The sequence below is a fragment of the Leptonychotes weddellii genome, chromosome 14, assembly GCF_054177405.1.
Source record: "Leptonychotes weddellii isolate Sample4059 chromosome 14, ASM5417740v2, whole genome shotgun sequence".
In the NCBI taxonomy this organism is placed as follows: Eukaryota; Metazoa; Chordata; class Mammalia; order Carnivora; family Phocidae; genus Leptonychotes; species Leptonychotes weddellii.
The window spans coordinates 34,099,292-34,114,940 of NC_138382.1; the positions used below are offsets into that span (position 1 = coordinate 34,099,292).

General features: G+C 44.3%; 1 long non-coding RNA gene across 1 annotated transcript; it reads right to left on the reverse strand.

Annotated features, from left to right (window-relative positions):
• Positions 1-8,396: 8,396 nt before the first annotated feature.
• Positions 8,397-11,315, reverse strand: LOC145716931 (uncharacterized). Its single transcript, XR_014139871.1, has 2 exons — positions 10,973-11,315; positions 8,397-8,713 (listed from the first exon to the last, which is right to left on the reverse strand). It is a non-coding gene; the product is annotated as an uncharacterized LOC145716931 (long non-coding RNA).
• Positions 11,316-15,649: the final 4,334 nt, after the last annotated feature.

Genomic DNA, 15,649 nt, shown 5'->3' on the forward strand with positions numbered 1-15,649 from the left:
TTTTTTTTTTAAAGATTTTATTTATTTATTTGAGAGAGAGAGAATGAGAGAGAGAAAGCACATGAGAGGGGGGAGGGTCAGAGGGAGAAGCAGACTCCCCGCCGAGCAGGGAGCCCGATGCGGGACTCGATCCTGGGACTCCAGGATCATGACCTGAGCCGAAGGCAGTGGCTTAACCAACTGAGCCACCCAGGCGCCCAACTTTTTTTTTTTTTTTAAGAAAAAGTAGAACATTATTTCTTTCTGATTCAGAGAAAGAGAGAAAGATTGAGAGATATGAATTTCATGAAAGAAAGCTATGAATTTTGTTTTTCTTTGATACCTGAAGAGGAAAGACTCAGAAGAGATAGGAAAAGCAAAACTTCCTACCACTGTGTTTTCAAACTGAATGCGACAGACACAATTATTTGCCCATTCAGTGGCTAGTCCCACCTACTCATTCCCAGTTAGCCATACTCCAGGAGAAGAATCATCATTAGTCTGCGCCAGTCAAGGAAATTCCATTCAACTTTCTTTCCCAGGACTTGCTTTTCAGCCTCCCTTATAGCTAGGGACAAATTCTGGCCAAAGACACTTAAAGATATATGTTTTGGAGGGCTTCTTTTCCTCCCTTTCATTTATCTTGGGATGATGGTGTGAGAAGTGATGCCTGGAGCTATGGCAATCATTTTGTGATCATGAGAAAAACAGGACAATCATGGAAAGCCAACACATGAAGATGGTAGATTTACCTAGGATGGAAAGAATCAGGTCCCTGATTATAGAGGTGAATCACTAAATATGTTTAGTAATCATATGGGTACTTAGTGTTTAATCCACTGTATTTGAGTATTTCATTATTTGCAGTTGAAAGCATTTTTAACTGATGCACTGATGTTTGGTTTGGTGTGGTGGGATTATGCAAAGGCAGAGAATAAACATTATTTTGTTTAAAAAATAAATACTAGTAGGGGTGCCTGGGTGGCTCAGTCGGTTAAGCATCTGCCTTCAGCTCAGGACATGATCTCAGGGTTCTGGGATCAAGCTCTCTGCTCAGTAGGGAGTCCGCTTCTCCCTCTGCCCCTCCCCCCCCAACTCTTGCTCTCGCTCTCTCTCTCTGTCAAATAAATAAATAAAATCTTTTTTAAAAATTAAAAAAAATAAATACCAATATATTATAAAGTAGAATTCAAAATTCGTGTGAATTTTTAAAATAAAACAAGAAGCATCAAAGTAAATTTCTGCTTGCAGTGGGCTTTTTTGACTCATGGTTATGCGTGGTCCCTTTCCTGTGCCCTTAGGAATTTGGAGGAAAAGAGTTTCATAAAGAAACTAGATGGGCAAACCAGATTCAGGGAGAATTGTGAATGTATTTTTCAATGGAATTAAAGTTAAATGAGACTGAAATTAAGAATAGCTGGGAATTTGTGTTATTTATTATTCTTTGAATTTTGCTTTTAGCTGCTCTTTAAGTAATTTTTCTTTCTGAAAGGAAAACTGGGTAAAATAATAATAAATACCACATATTATTACTTAACATGGGGCAGGCACTGTGCTAAGCACTTCCTAGGCATCGGCTCGTTAAGCCCTTAGAAGAATTCTAGAGCACACCATTTCAACCATGTTTTCACAGATAGGGAAACCAAGACTTAGGAATGTTATGTAATTGGAAGAAGAGATTTTTATCTGCTGAGCCCATATTCTTTTTTTTTTTTTTTTTTTTCTGCTGAGCCCATATTCTTAAAGCAACACTATGCTGTCTCCCAAAATGAAGTGTAATGCCATTTGTAGTCCATCAAACTTATAACGTAGTGATCTGGGTCTTTTAACCAACATAACTGTTTGATGGTCACATATTTGAATTTCAGATTCACCTTTTTAAACATTACTTTCTACATCTTTGAGAGTGACTTGGCAAAATTAAACCAATGGATTATCAAGAGAATATGGCGGGACTGGTTTCTTCATTATTAACCAGTGTTATGTTTATTAAATGGTCACATGCGTACTTTCATTGTATTAAATTCTTAAAATAGCAAATTAAACACAACACTGATGGTCCTTGAGCTACAGGTAGAGTGAGGAAAAAAATCAAGGTTGCTGTGGGGCATGTCACAGATAATTTGAACATAGCCCAGTAGTTTTGTTCATAAGACAGTGCACATAGTCTCTGACTTTTTTTCTATATTGACAAAGAATAATTCCAGTTTTCACACTGTCACAGTACAAAAGAAGTGTGACTTACGTCTCACAATTTGCATAGCTGATTTCATGTCCTTTTGACCATTCCATCATGTGTCTGACAGTTACAAAATTGTTTTTCTTTGGGACATCATTGGTATATGCTTATGCTTCAAGGAGTTTCCAAATTAAACCATGGGTTTATTATAAGACACACAGGGAACCTGATCCCAGTATATGATAATCAGTTTCAGCAAATCAGTAAATTAGGCTTCACCAATTCTCAGATCTGCAGCTTCATTCTCGGGGAGCCCTTAGATATTTTGAGTGCCGGGATGATGAATAGACTGAGCAGTCCTGAGGCCTGGGGTTAACCAGCCCAGAATCCTGTTCTCCTGTATTCAGTACTAATACACATTTAATTAGAACACTATATTTTTTTTTAAAGATTTTATTTATTTATTTGAGACAGAGAGAATGAGAGAGAGCACATGAGAAGGGGGAGGGTCAGAGGGAGAAGCAGACTCCCCGCCGAGCAGGGAGCCCGATGCGGGACTCGATCCAGGGACTCCAGGATCATGACCTGAGCCGAAGGCAGTCGCTCAACCAACTGAGCCACCCAGGCGCCCCTAATTAGAACACTATAAACCTGTAGGTGGTACCTGATGAGAAGCCAAGCTTGGGATAGCTTAAGGGTCTTTATTTTTTAATATGGAGATAATGAAGGAAACTTGAATGACTGGTTGGGAGACCAGTCACCCTGCCTTAGTCACCTGTCTCACCATGATTACCTCGATACAGCACTGAGGCCACCCAACATGGCCCCATCCCTTTTCCTAGAGATGCTTCTCTGCCTACAACACCTGCTAAAAGACAACTCTAGGCGGCCATATTTTATATCATGTGACTTGCCCCAGGCACAGCTGATTGGACCAGGGGTGAACACTGACCCAAGGAAGCCAAGCCAAAGCTTGTCAAACACACAGGACATGGCCTGACCCCAAAACGATGAGTTGAGTCAACCAAGATCTTTATTTAAGATGACAGGAGAGAATAAAGTATCATCCATGAAGATGAAGTAGAAAGAACATGATGTGGTAGAGTAGGGCTGGACAAGGTCTTGGGGAAAAATTTCTGAGTGAGATGAGGAAGCAAATACTGCAAGGAGGTAGGAGCTCCAAGGTAGAGAAAAGATACGGTGTACAGAGTGAACATAGGTCGTTAAAGGACAGAAAAGAAAGATTCACAGGGAGAAACAGAATGAGGGAAGTAGGATGGGGACGAGTCCCTGAAACTAATGTTAGTAGTCTTCTAATTTCTGTACATGGCTCTGTATATCTTTACAATAAACCATCATTTTTTTTAAAGAGTTAGTTTCTTTCCTGCAATCCAAAGAGTATGAATCATATAATAGACAAACAAAGGGGAGAGGTTGGCAAGTGTAGAAACACCCTGATGATGAGTCCAGGCAAATGCAAACACCAGGAGATGTTTCTGTGTCCTTTCCTCTCTGAGCCAAGGCTCCAAGATCCACTCTTGCTAGAAGTTGCCATATACCCTTCTCATGTCTGAGGCACCATTTTGTCCTATGAGGGCATTTTCAGAGGCAGAGACCTTGAAAGACTCTTTCTGCGATGTGTCTCAGAAGTCTGAAAATTGAAGGTGACCCCACTTGGCATGACTCTGTGGTCTGAAAAATGTTATTACTGAGAATTCACTATCCTGAGAAGGGGCACACACAGGAACCTTAAATGAAGAGTCTAATTCAGAGAAGCAGAAGCTTTGAGTTTTCAGGTCTTTAAGGAGAAACTCACAGTTTTCTTGGTTGGGAATCTTTTGAATTGCCTCTGACTTAATTCTATGAACAAAACCCCTGAGACCAGCCACTGTTTATAGCTGAGGGAGGTATCTGTTCACTTAAATCGGGCCCGTCATGCTGGTAGCTAAATGCTTTGACAAGTGGGAAAGGACAAGTGAAATTATCTAAATGGCTTGAGCTATTTATCTATATATTGTAAGTGCTATATTTCCTGGAAAGAAGCCGTGAGTTAAGAAAATAGTTTTAACTTGTTCACTCAACTTCCTGGCTGCTGTGATACTCAAACCACATTTCAATATTTCTGGGTTTTGTCTGACAAAGTAGAAGCGCGTGGAGATGGAAGTGGGGAGGGGAGGTAGGGAGAGGATGTAGTGAAGACAAAATCATGAAACCTAGAGAGAATTTCAGGGGTTCAGACGCTGCAACCCCTGAAAGTGGTGCAGGTGGGGCTGCCCTGAATCCAGGGTGGGTGTGCCCCCTGTTTAAAATTGGCAATGAGGGTAATATATATATTTAGACCACTCCCTCCTCCCTATCTGTATCATGTCACCAAAAGCCACTTTAGCCAGAGTTGATTACATGAGATCTACTTGCAAGTAATTGCCCTTCTTCTGAATCTCTTTTCCATTACTGTCTAAAATTTTATAGGTTGGGCTACATATCTCCAGGCATGCTCTTTTGATCTTTATATAAACTTAGCAAATAACTTTTTCTCCAGGGCAGTACAGGATTAGAATTTTATAATACTGGTTATCTCTGGGAGCCATGAGGTTAAAAAAAAAAAAAAAAAGAAAGGAAAAGAAAAGAAAAACTAAACCAAAAAACCAAAACCAAACCAAACAAAAAAACCCAACTCTAATATTTCTGTAGCACCATAAATCTGTGGTTTGTGAAATGCTTCATAAATTATTTCACCCCCACGACAATACAAAAGATAGATAACATAGATGTTCATATTATTTCCATCTTTCAGATGAGAACATTGAGGTTTTCAGAGATTCTGTGACTTTCCCAAGGTCTGTATGTAAGAAGCAGAGGGCCTTGGTGACTCAGGTCCTTGGGGGGAGTGCTTCTTTCTACTCTAGGTGGACTCTCCAGGGAACTGAAGATACTCGCAAACTGTCCCAGGTCAGCTTTTTAGCTGGTGACCAGCAGCCAGGAGGGTTCAAGGCCATAGGAGGCAGTGGGTCCTGAACCCAGGAGCAGGCCAAATCCTCTGTCTGCGGGTAGCCCCTGGGAGGCCATGACCCCATCCCATCCCACCCCATCCCACCCCAGGTGAATGGCAGCTTGGCCAGTCCTACTGAGAGAGGACTTGAGCTTTCTCTGTCACCAAGACAGAAAGTTCTACAGGAAATTACTACACCTCATCTCTGCCTTCTCATTTTCTACCCAAAGTGTGATGCCCAAAGTGTGTTGTTGATTTAGTCGCCATCTGTATTGGCTATCTATTGGTGATTTAGCAAATTAACTCAAAACTTAGCAGTTTAAAAATATAACCATTAGTTATCTTTGTTTCTGTGGGTCTGACATTTAGGAGAGGCTTAGCTTGGTAGTTCTGGCTCAGGGTCTGTCAGAGGCCCAGCCAGCAGAAGGTGTGAAGCCCTAGAGGCCCCACTTCCTCACCATATGGACGTCTCCATAGCACTGTTTGGCTGTCCTCACAACATGGAAGCTGGCTTCCTCTAGAGTGAGGGATCCAAGAGAAAGAGCAAGGAGGAAGCCCTGATGCCTTTTATGATCTAATCTTGGAAGTCACACTCCATCATTTCTGCCACACTCCATTCGTTAGAAGCAAGTCACTAAGTACCACTCACATTCAAGACAGGGAATTAGAGTCTAGTTCTTGCAAGAAGGACTATCAAAGTATTCATGGTCATATTTTATAGTTACCACACAAGCCCTCTAGAGCACTGAGGAATCCCTATAGCATTCAAGAAATGAATGACTCCAACAACGTTCAGGTAATGGAACCAGAAGGATGAAGATGCATCTTATTTATGCAACTAGTCACAGGAGGATTACAGGACTGTTCTGTTGCAGTTCTGAAAAAGATGTGGTCATTCTTCTAAGAAACAGAGTCATAAATATAGCAGGCAGATAATTACAATACGTTGTACCCAGTAACAACCATGACAAAGATTTTTTGAGCACTTACTCTATGCCCATGGTAGTCAGAGGGCTCTACTTGTATTGAGGAACACAGCCCTCACAAAAACCCCATGAGGTAGGTACTGCTAATATCCCCACTTACTTACAAGGACGGTTAGTGATTGCTGGAGCTGGGAGCCCAGCAATTGGATTGAGGAAACCCAGAGAGGAGGGGCCTCCTTCAGTCTGGGTGGTGGTCAGAGTTGTAAAGATCATATTGAACAAGGACATATTTAAGCTGGGCAGTGAAGCATGAGTAAGAGTTTGTTAAGCAGAAAGGTAAAAGAGATGTAGGAACACAGTCTGGGCAAGGAATTGTGAACACTGAGGCTAGGGTGTAGAGAGTTACTGGAATTCTCCCCCAGTCCTCACATATGTTCTGGGGAATGTGAACAAGCTTTTTGTATTATTCACATCTGTGTTTTATGTAGTTCATACCCACAGTCTGATTTTGGGGTCTATCTCTGAATGGAAATTCCTGCACCAAAAGACCTTTGAGAAAATCATGATCAGTGTGGAGAAAGAGGAACCTGTCCACACCTTGCCTCTGTCTAGTTAGCCATGTGGCTCAGAGCAGACTGGGAATGAGGCTGCCCCCTTAAATTCATTTCCCGTATGGTCTGGTTTGCTTTTTTTGGTCCCTGACACAGACAGGGACTGTGGCAGCTCTGACCTGGCCAGCTGTCCCACTGGTGTGTCTGGCTGGTTACAGTCTAGCTGGATACACTCCACCTGCACCACTGGGTATGGATGGGAGGCCTAAAAGCACATGTCCTAATGACAGGAACCATCCTTCTATAGAAGGATGCTACAAGTGAAGCACATCGTTGCCACACCAAACTCCTATTTAGCCTGAATAGGTAAGCAAGTTGTGGTGGTTAGTTGGCTGTTTTGATTAGCTAGGGGTTACTACAGAGCTCACCCATACATTACTAATTTTCAAAGAATTAGAATCCAGTAAGGCACCACTTTATTCTAAGATACTGCTGTGCATGATTTGGTATTTCTATGAAGATTTAATGGCACTGCAAATGTTAAGAATTCTTAAAGCCCACATTATGATGGTAAGGTTAGATATATGAAGTTGAGAAGGAAAAAGAAAAAGGTCAAAGAATGTTTTCCTATAGAAACTTTCAAGCAGAGAAAGTCAATTATCATATGGTTTCACTTATTTGTGGAACATAAGGAATAGCATGGAGGACATTAGGAGAAGGAAGGGAAAAATGAAGGGGGGGGGACATTGGAGGGAGAGACAAACCATGAGAGACTATGGATTCTGAGAAACAAACAGGGTTCTAGAGGGGAGGGGGGTGGGGGGATAGGTTAGCCTGGTGGTGGGTATTAAAGAGGGCACGTTCTGCATGGAGCACTGGCTGTTACGCGAAAACAATGAATCGTGGATCACTACATCAAAAACTAATGATGTATTGTATGGTGACTAACGTAACATAATAAAATAAAATTAAAAAAAAAAAAGAAAGAAACTACCAAGCTTGCTCTGGGGGTTGAGTCCGCTTAGGAAGTCATGCATTTCCAGGTTGTTCCTAGAATAGGCCAACCTTCAAAGAGGGACTCAGAGCCTTGTCAGAGGACAGGTGCCACCTCTAATACTGTACTGGGGCTCCCCAACCCCTGGCTAGAAAGACTTCTGTTGAAAACTTCCCTGATAATCAAAACTGGCTTCAGAGGAAGCTCAGAGTGTAATTTCTAGGGGCAGTGCTTCATAAGAGCACTAAAGCATCACTGGGGTGCTAGACTTTACTGGAAATATAACATGGAAGAAGTTGGATTTATCAGAGGTATGTGTGCAGTTGGAATTTTTATAAAAAATACTGTTTGCAGTGGGGTGGGGTTTCACACTAGTTGCGTGTCATTTTATCTTCAAAGAAGGACAGGTCTGGTTGGTTGCTGGGCTTTTGCTGGTCTGAGTGGGGCATGCAAATCTGGGACAGAGCAGAATTGTTGAGAGAGCAGAGAAGAAACCTGGTGCTGTCCTCTTCCTCTCACTTCTCTCCTTCACGTTAATCGTGAACAGATTTTTTTTTTAATCATTTTGGAGGGATGCTAAATTATTAGGCTTCCCACTATGGTCATCTTGTCTCTGTCTTGCTTTGTTCCTAATGCACTGATGGTTTACAGCTCACTGGTCAACTTCTCTCACGACCCCCCTGTCTCCACTCCCCTTCATTTCAGAAAGTTGATTTTACTTCCAATCAGAAAGTGGGAACAAAACAAAAGAAGAAAGGACACCTAGAGCCATCATGTGTTCTACTTTTTGACAACTCCAATATTTTAAGAGGGGGAAATCAATGCAGGAGGCTGAAGCTGGTGTTTAAAATGGGATTTCAAAATGACCTATGTCCAGTTTTAAAGTAAACTATACTAAAAAGGATTTTAGCAAAGATCTAAGAGCCTTTGAGGATGAGGAGACTGCCATCCAAAGTGACTTGCTGCAGGTGACAATACAATTTCAACATCGAATTAGGAAGTAATCCACGAGAGTAAGAAAAGGATCCCCAGGATAGCACTGGAAGGATGTGTCCACCTGGTCATCATTTCTGTATGTTCTTTCCTTGCTTTTACCTAAGGAAAGATAGGAGAAGAGAATTACTCAGGATTCCTTGTGATTACCCAGCATTACTTGTGAATATGACACAACCAGCCTGGATTATGTACCTTTGACAAACATTCATATAGTGGTTATTATGTGTCAGGCATTGTTCCAGGCAGATTCTGAATATGAACCCATTTCATGACCATCACAACCCCACGAGGCGGGTGCTGTTGTTATCTCCGTTTTACAGATGGGGAAACTGAGGCATACAGCCAACACGTGACAGAGGTGGGGTGCACCCACCCAGTCTGGCTCCGAATCTGTGCTGTTAACCACAAAGTCTGCCTGACCTCAGAGCTCTGCCCCTTAACATTTTCCAGAAGTTTATTGCAGTCCCCTGTAATCTGCCTAAACTAGCGAACATGCAGAGGTCTGGTGCTGGTGAGAATGTAGGGTTTGCTGGCTGGGAGGGGTCCCTGGACGGATCCTCAGGAAGGAACAATAGAGCAACACGAAGATGCCCAGTGGGGATTTTCTACAAAAACATCAGCTTTGTTGGGAACAGAGGGAGGAAAATGGTTGAGGCTAAGGCTGAGGATGTAAGATGCAATCCATATGGGAGTACATTAAGATATATGTGTATACATGTTTGGAAGTCTGCACACATGTGTTTCTGGTTGTGTGTGAAAGTGTTTATGCGTTCATTTTTTTATGCCCACTGTGTGCATGAGCGTGTCTGTGTGTGTGTGTGTGTGTACCTGTGGGCTTGCTAATGTGTATGGAAGGTGCTAGAATAAATTCCTTCTATAGTGACTTAGTTTCTGCCTGTGTAGTGAGGTCATATCCACATCTGGGTTACTCGGCTTCAGGAGTACCCAGTCCTCCCTGTCCACTGTGTGATCCCCATCACTCTTCTTGAGCCAAAGGAAAATGAAGCTGAGAAAAAAAGAGTGAATTCTAAAAGAAACACTCCCCCCCCCACCCCCTGGAAAAGGCTGTTATTTGCTCAGAAGGTCATAGGATGAGCAATATACTTGGAAATTTTCCCTCCTCTTTAATGAAGCTGAGGCCCAGCTGGAGAGGACCACGGAGTCCCCTGGTATGTTGGCCCCCCAAATCCATAGCCCATCCCCGTGGGCAGTCAGGACCTACTACAGGGGCTCACAGGCATTAACCATCTGGCCATGAACTGGGAACCTGGGAGGGCCTTTCCACGTTCCACTTCCCCACACCCTTAAAACTTTAAGACCCCATTCAAAGCCAGCCCTGCTGTCCCCAGAAATACTGTTTATACAAGGGTTTTTTAAGGAGCCACTGCCTACAGGCAGACAGGGAAAGGAAACAGAGCATTGCTGCTGCTGCAGTTTCAACGTAAACTGTGAGCATGACTGGGGGCATTTGTCTGTCTGCAGAAGTGGCACGGAAGTGGCAGCCCAGGCTTCTTGCACCGGAAGGAGATGGCTGGGCCGATACTCCTGAAGAAGCCAGAACAGGGAGAGCCCAGGGAGAGGGCGACCAGAATTGCTTGGCGGCCGGGATGACAAGCAGGACCAGCAGAGGGCGCCACCGCGCTGACACTCGTCTTGCTGCGCGCGGTGCAGGCAAGTGGGGGATGCTCAGGAAGGCCAAAGAAGGATCGATTCAATACTGTACCCCCCTCCTCTGTCTCCCTCCAGCTCCTATCTCTTCTCTCCTTCCTGCCCCCTCCTCTGTCCCTCCGAAGCTTCCCTCTCCTCTCTCAGTCTTTCTTTCTTCCCATCTCTGGCCCCCACCCCCTCCCCAACTTGAGCGGCCACCCCAGGGAACCTCAAGTCTAGTAACTGAGTGTTAATTATGTCTGAGTGGATTCTAGAGAAAAAGAAAACCATATACTGTATCAGCAGAGAAATGGTTTCACTATGAGGAAACTAATGATGCTTTTATCAGGAACAATATAAAGATTGCTTTTTTACTAGTGTGTGTCCCATAGGGTTCAGGGCTATGAGATATTTCTGTATCTGGCTTTAGGTTCCTCTGAGCTTTTACATAATCAAATCAATATAGCCATGATTCACCCTCTGGCAACAACTGCTCCCTGCAAGTTTGCTGTTGCTTCTTTAGTGGCTAAAGAGAAAATAAATAAATATATAGAAAGGAACTTATTATGAATCCGTAAACATTGATTTGTTTGGTCTTCAGTCTTCCTTTTTAATTGCTCTGCATACACATGCATACACACGCACACGAAGTGAGCATATAAGTTCATGGTCAGAAATGAAGTGGCAGACGATCGACCAAGACATATTTACCATTGTCTCTACGGAGGAGGCTCGTCCTGCTTTTCAGAGTCAGATTTGCTGCTTGTCTGTCCTCCAGTGTCCTTTTCCTACATAGTCTTCATCTTTTTTCCCATCTCTGTGAATTCCCTACATTCCGGACATGATTTTGGTTCTTGCTTTTCTCTTTGAGTCATATTGCTTTTATCAGGAATTTCCCTCCCCTCTGCCCGGCAGAAATGCTCTCCCTTGGACCTAGATCTCGTCCCAGCGCCATCCGTGAGAGCTCAACCCGACCTGGGGACAGTTGGCCTGGACCCCAAAGAGAACAAAACACGGGAGTGGGAAGGAGAAGAGAGGTCACAGGGCCACCTGAGAACAGATCTCGCCATTTCCTCGGGCAGCGCACCTTCCCTTCTCGTGTCTCCTGAGGATCAGCCCAACCTTTACAGTTCACGGAAAGAGAGCACCGGCAACAACTGTTGAAATCTTTCACAACACAGGCAGTTTGCCACTCCTTCTGCTTCCCCTCCCTTCTTTCTCTGGGTAAATAAACAAAGACATCTTTCTTTCGGACTAAAACATGGGTGGGGGGGCCGGGGGTGGGGAAGGATTCGGTGTCTTAGCACACTGTCATCTGCTTTTCATAGGCAAATTGGGATGACAGGGGTCTCTAAATAGGGCTTTTTCAATGCTACTTGATGCTGTAAATTGGCATAAAGTCGACTGAGAAAATAGGTGAGTTTCGCTGCGTTTGGGGAACAAAGGTGCAGCCTCATGGGCACCTGGCTGATCACAGGGGCCGGTGAAGATTGTTTAGTCATTTCTACTCCGGTCCCAAATATCAGAAGCCTTGTTCATGCTATGCTGGCTTTTTCCCCGCTCCTCCCTCAGAAAGAGAAAAAGTTAGAAGTGATAACAGAGACAAGGCAGGAAAGGAAAACCACATATGTGATCAGGTGTGCTGAGCCCCGGGGGTGACAGTTATCACAAATATGAAATGGCTCCCTAATTATGGGGCAGTCTTATTAGCGGAGCCGTGTTTCCACGACAGGGATGCCGTACTTCGAGAACCGCGAGAACAGAATTCTTTAAAGGTCTCCCTTCCTTGGGTAAATACTGGCCGTTGACGAACATCGTCCTGCAGGATTCTCGGTGCTTCTATATCCCAGGACTTCCAGCCATCAGGGCAGACATGATCTAGCTTGTGTTCTAGGGAAGGGAGGAGATAGTCAGCCTTGGGTATTGTGACGCTAGCCACACCACACGTCAGCATATGGAGAGTCACAATGGCTGCCATTTATTGAACATCTGCTCTCTACCAAAGGCTGTGCTGGGAGCTTGGTGTACATTATTGTATTATGCTAATTGTAATCTTCGGGACAGGACAGCAAAGAAAGTCATAGTATTCCCATTTTATGGAAGAGGACATTGAGACTCAGAAAGGTTAAATAATGTGTCCAAATGCATAGAGCTGGTATATGATCCAGTCTCTTCGACCCTGAAGTCTGCGGACTTGCACCATGCCAGTGTCACAGAAAGTGTGGAAAACCTGCCAAGGTGACCTTGAGTTGATCCTGGGCAAACTCTTAAAAAATTATATAATTGCGTGTTTCTTTTCAACAAATATTAAAAAATCGTATTGCTCCCACACTGTGCCCCCTATTTCATGGATATTCTTAGAAAAAGGCTATTTTCTGATTAAAAAGAGAGAGGATCGATGTAAATCAATTAAGTAAAATCCACTGAGATGTGGAGTGTGCCGATGTGGTAAATCTCATGAGACAGGCAAACAGATGATGGGAGGTCGGGGAACACCACAGTTGACCACATTGCCTTGAAGAGCAGGAGAACAGGAATATGGTCAGTAGCTGCCTTGAATTTTGTGTTGGGAAGGATTCTGAGGCCCCATATGTTACCTGTTAGCCATGTCTGCCTTGGGGCACCCTGCAAGCTTGGGGAGAATAGTGACTTGTGAGGCCTCTTTGAGCAAGCCCAATATGCTCCTTTCTCAGACAAGGAAGAAGCCCAGAAAAATTAGCTGAACCATTCAAATGTTTTGAGTCAATAATTCTATCACGAATAGCCTTTTTCCAACAGATCCAAACATTTGCTCCTGGTTCCCCATCAATACATTTTGTCCCGTGGGGAAGAGGGATCATGATATAGGCATCATTTCACCCAGTTTAAGTTACTTCTAGCAGACAGGCAGAACTGGATTAGAATCCTGCCCTATTCCACATGTGATGGGAGGGAGTGACCTTTGAAGGGTCCTCCTCCACACAAGAGCTCATCATTCTGGTGCGGTCGGCCCATTGGATGAAATAAACTATGTAAACACCCATTCTGATCGATATGTGGAACAAACCTTCAATAAACAGCACCTACTACCCTGTTACTCCCTCTCCATCCAGGGGATGCTTATTCTATGCCTACTACGTGCACGGACCTTTAACCAGTAAGGTTCGCATAACAGTGAAAACAACAGGCAATTCATTTCTCAGCTCACACTTAGAAGGCTCTGCTGACATTTCCCTAGGCCTTTATGGACATCATCTTGGGCCCACAGCCCTCCAACCTTACCCGCCCCCCCCCCCTCCACACACACACACTGGTCCTGACCAAATGCTCTCACACCAGAAAAATCAGAAAATACACTAAGAAAAATCCAATAATACTTACTTGAGGTTTTTAAACTCCTTGGGGGTAGAGAGATACAAGGCAGTAAACCAGCATAGGGAAAGAAAAACAGTTTAAAAAAAAAAACTAATAAAAAAATCCCATAGGAAGGAAATGGAAACCCCCCGCCCCCCAAATGGAGCTAAAATGTGTGGTTGCTGTATCTGCTTTCCTGGAAAGGGGGCCAGAAGCTGCGAGCATGGGGCACTTAGACTGGAATTGTTTTCTAAACAGATTTTTTTGTAGCGTGTATTTTTCACATATTTCAACTTTCTCAAAACGCCCTGGCCAAAAGCAGTAAAAATGCTGTACTATTAAACTTGAATTAGGGGCCTGTGTCGGCTGAGGGACCCAGCTGGGCTTCTTCTGGCAACAGGGCAAAGGACAGAGAGGGAAAGCGGACCACAGCACATTGCCCTCAGGTGCTTGCTGGGTGAGCCCGGGAACATTCTGCTCAACCGGGCCCGGCTAACAGAACAGCCAAGGCAGGGGCGGGAGAGCGGGGAGAGAAATGTTTAAAAATAACGAAGGGACATGTGTATGTTGAGAAGGTAAAAAAAAAAAGAAAAAGAAAAGAGAAAAAAAAAATCTGCATGTTTTCAGAACCAGCAAGCAAGGCTAGGGCTATAGTTTCATTTGGATTTCTTGTCCCCGAAAGGGAAACCTTTCAGGACTTGAGGGTGGGGGGATGAAGGGAGTGGAGAGTGGCCCTGAGTTTTATTCAGAACAGTAGGTTTTAGCTAAAGTCAAGTCGGGCAAAAGAGACATGTTCACAAGTCACCACCAGTTGTGGCCAAAGAAAAGTCACTTTCTGTCTTGTGATTTTCCACAAGGGGACCGGATCGAAAGCTTTAGAACATTTTTCCTCAGGGAAGCAAACTCTTGGGTGACAAGCTGGGTCACCTTACCATCTTAAGGGCCCAGCACAGCCTGACTTGCTCAGAGGGGACCTGAAGAAAGTTCTGTGTTCAGGGATGAGTGGGTTTATTGATCTTATAGAAAATGGGCATTTCAGCTTCTCTCCGAGGAATTAGCCTGGATGTGTCAGGAAAGAGCCCCTTTGGACACATCAACCCAGGCTGAAGAGCATACTTATAACATCTCATGTCCACAGATTCTGGCTGAAGCATCAGTAGCACTGGCTGATGGTCCACTCAGGAAGAAAGGGAGGGAGGCAGAACGGGATGCCCTCTCCCTGCAGATGGCATGAGCCCGGGTCTGCGCCCGGCGCATCGCATCCAGGCCTGCGGGCAGTTACGGGCGCCGTCGGGGGACCCAACACGACTTGGCACAAAGACTGTTGTAGCTGGGAACATCCTTGAGCTTGCAGATGTTTTGCAGCAAGGCTGGAACATGTGAAGCGTCTGTTGGTGCCACCAGGCCTTGCAGTTGGACCTGAGCTTGGGCTGCTAGGACATGACCAAAGGAAACAAATGTTTGACCAGACATCTGAGAACATCTGTTTTATTTTGCTTGTGCGTATGCAGCCTGCCTAGCCCGAGGTGTCTGCTTTTGGCTGAGAGGTGAAGTGAAGGCCCACTGCAAACACGGGCGATGCCAAATATGGGCAAAGCCAGCCTCAGGGATTGCGTTTTTCCCCATTTAAGTTCCCTCGGTGAGATGCGTGTCTTCCTATTTTATTCCAAACCTAAACGTTCAGTGTTTGAAGGGAGGGGACAAACACGGACGTGGGGTGTCTCGGGCACCAGTCATCCTCTGGGCTTTGAGCCCTTCCTTCTCTCCTTCCCAGTCTGGGAGATTTAAGGGGCCTCAAATCACCACTGCTTGGACCACCCCACAACTGTGTAATAGAGCTCTCCTGGGAGGAGACCCTTAAAAAAAGGAAGGAAGGTAGGAAGGAAGGAAGAGAGAGAGAGAGAGAAAGAGTAAGAAAGAAAAAAAAAGAAAAAGAAAGGGAGAGAACAAGAAAAAGGAAAAGAAAAAAGAAAGAGAAGAAGTGGTTATGTCCCAAGCATGTTTCCTTGGGCTTCGTAAGAACACCCCAGTTCTTGGGGGCAGAATGACGCCTGG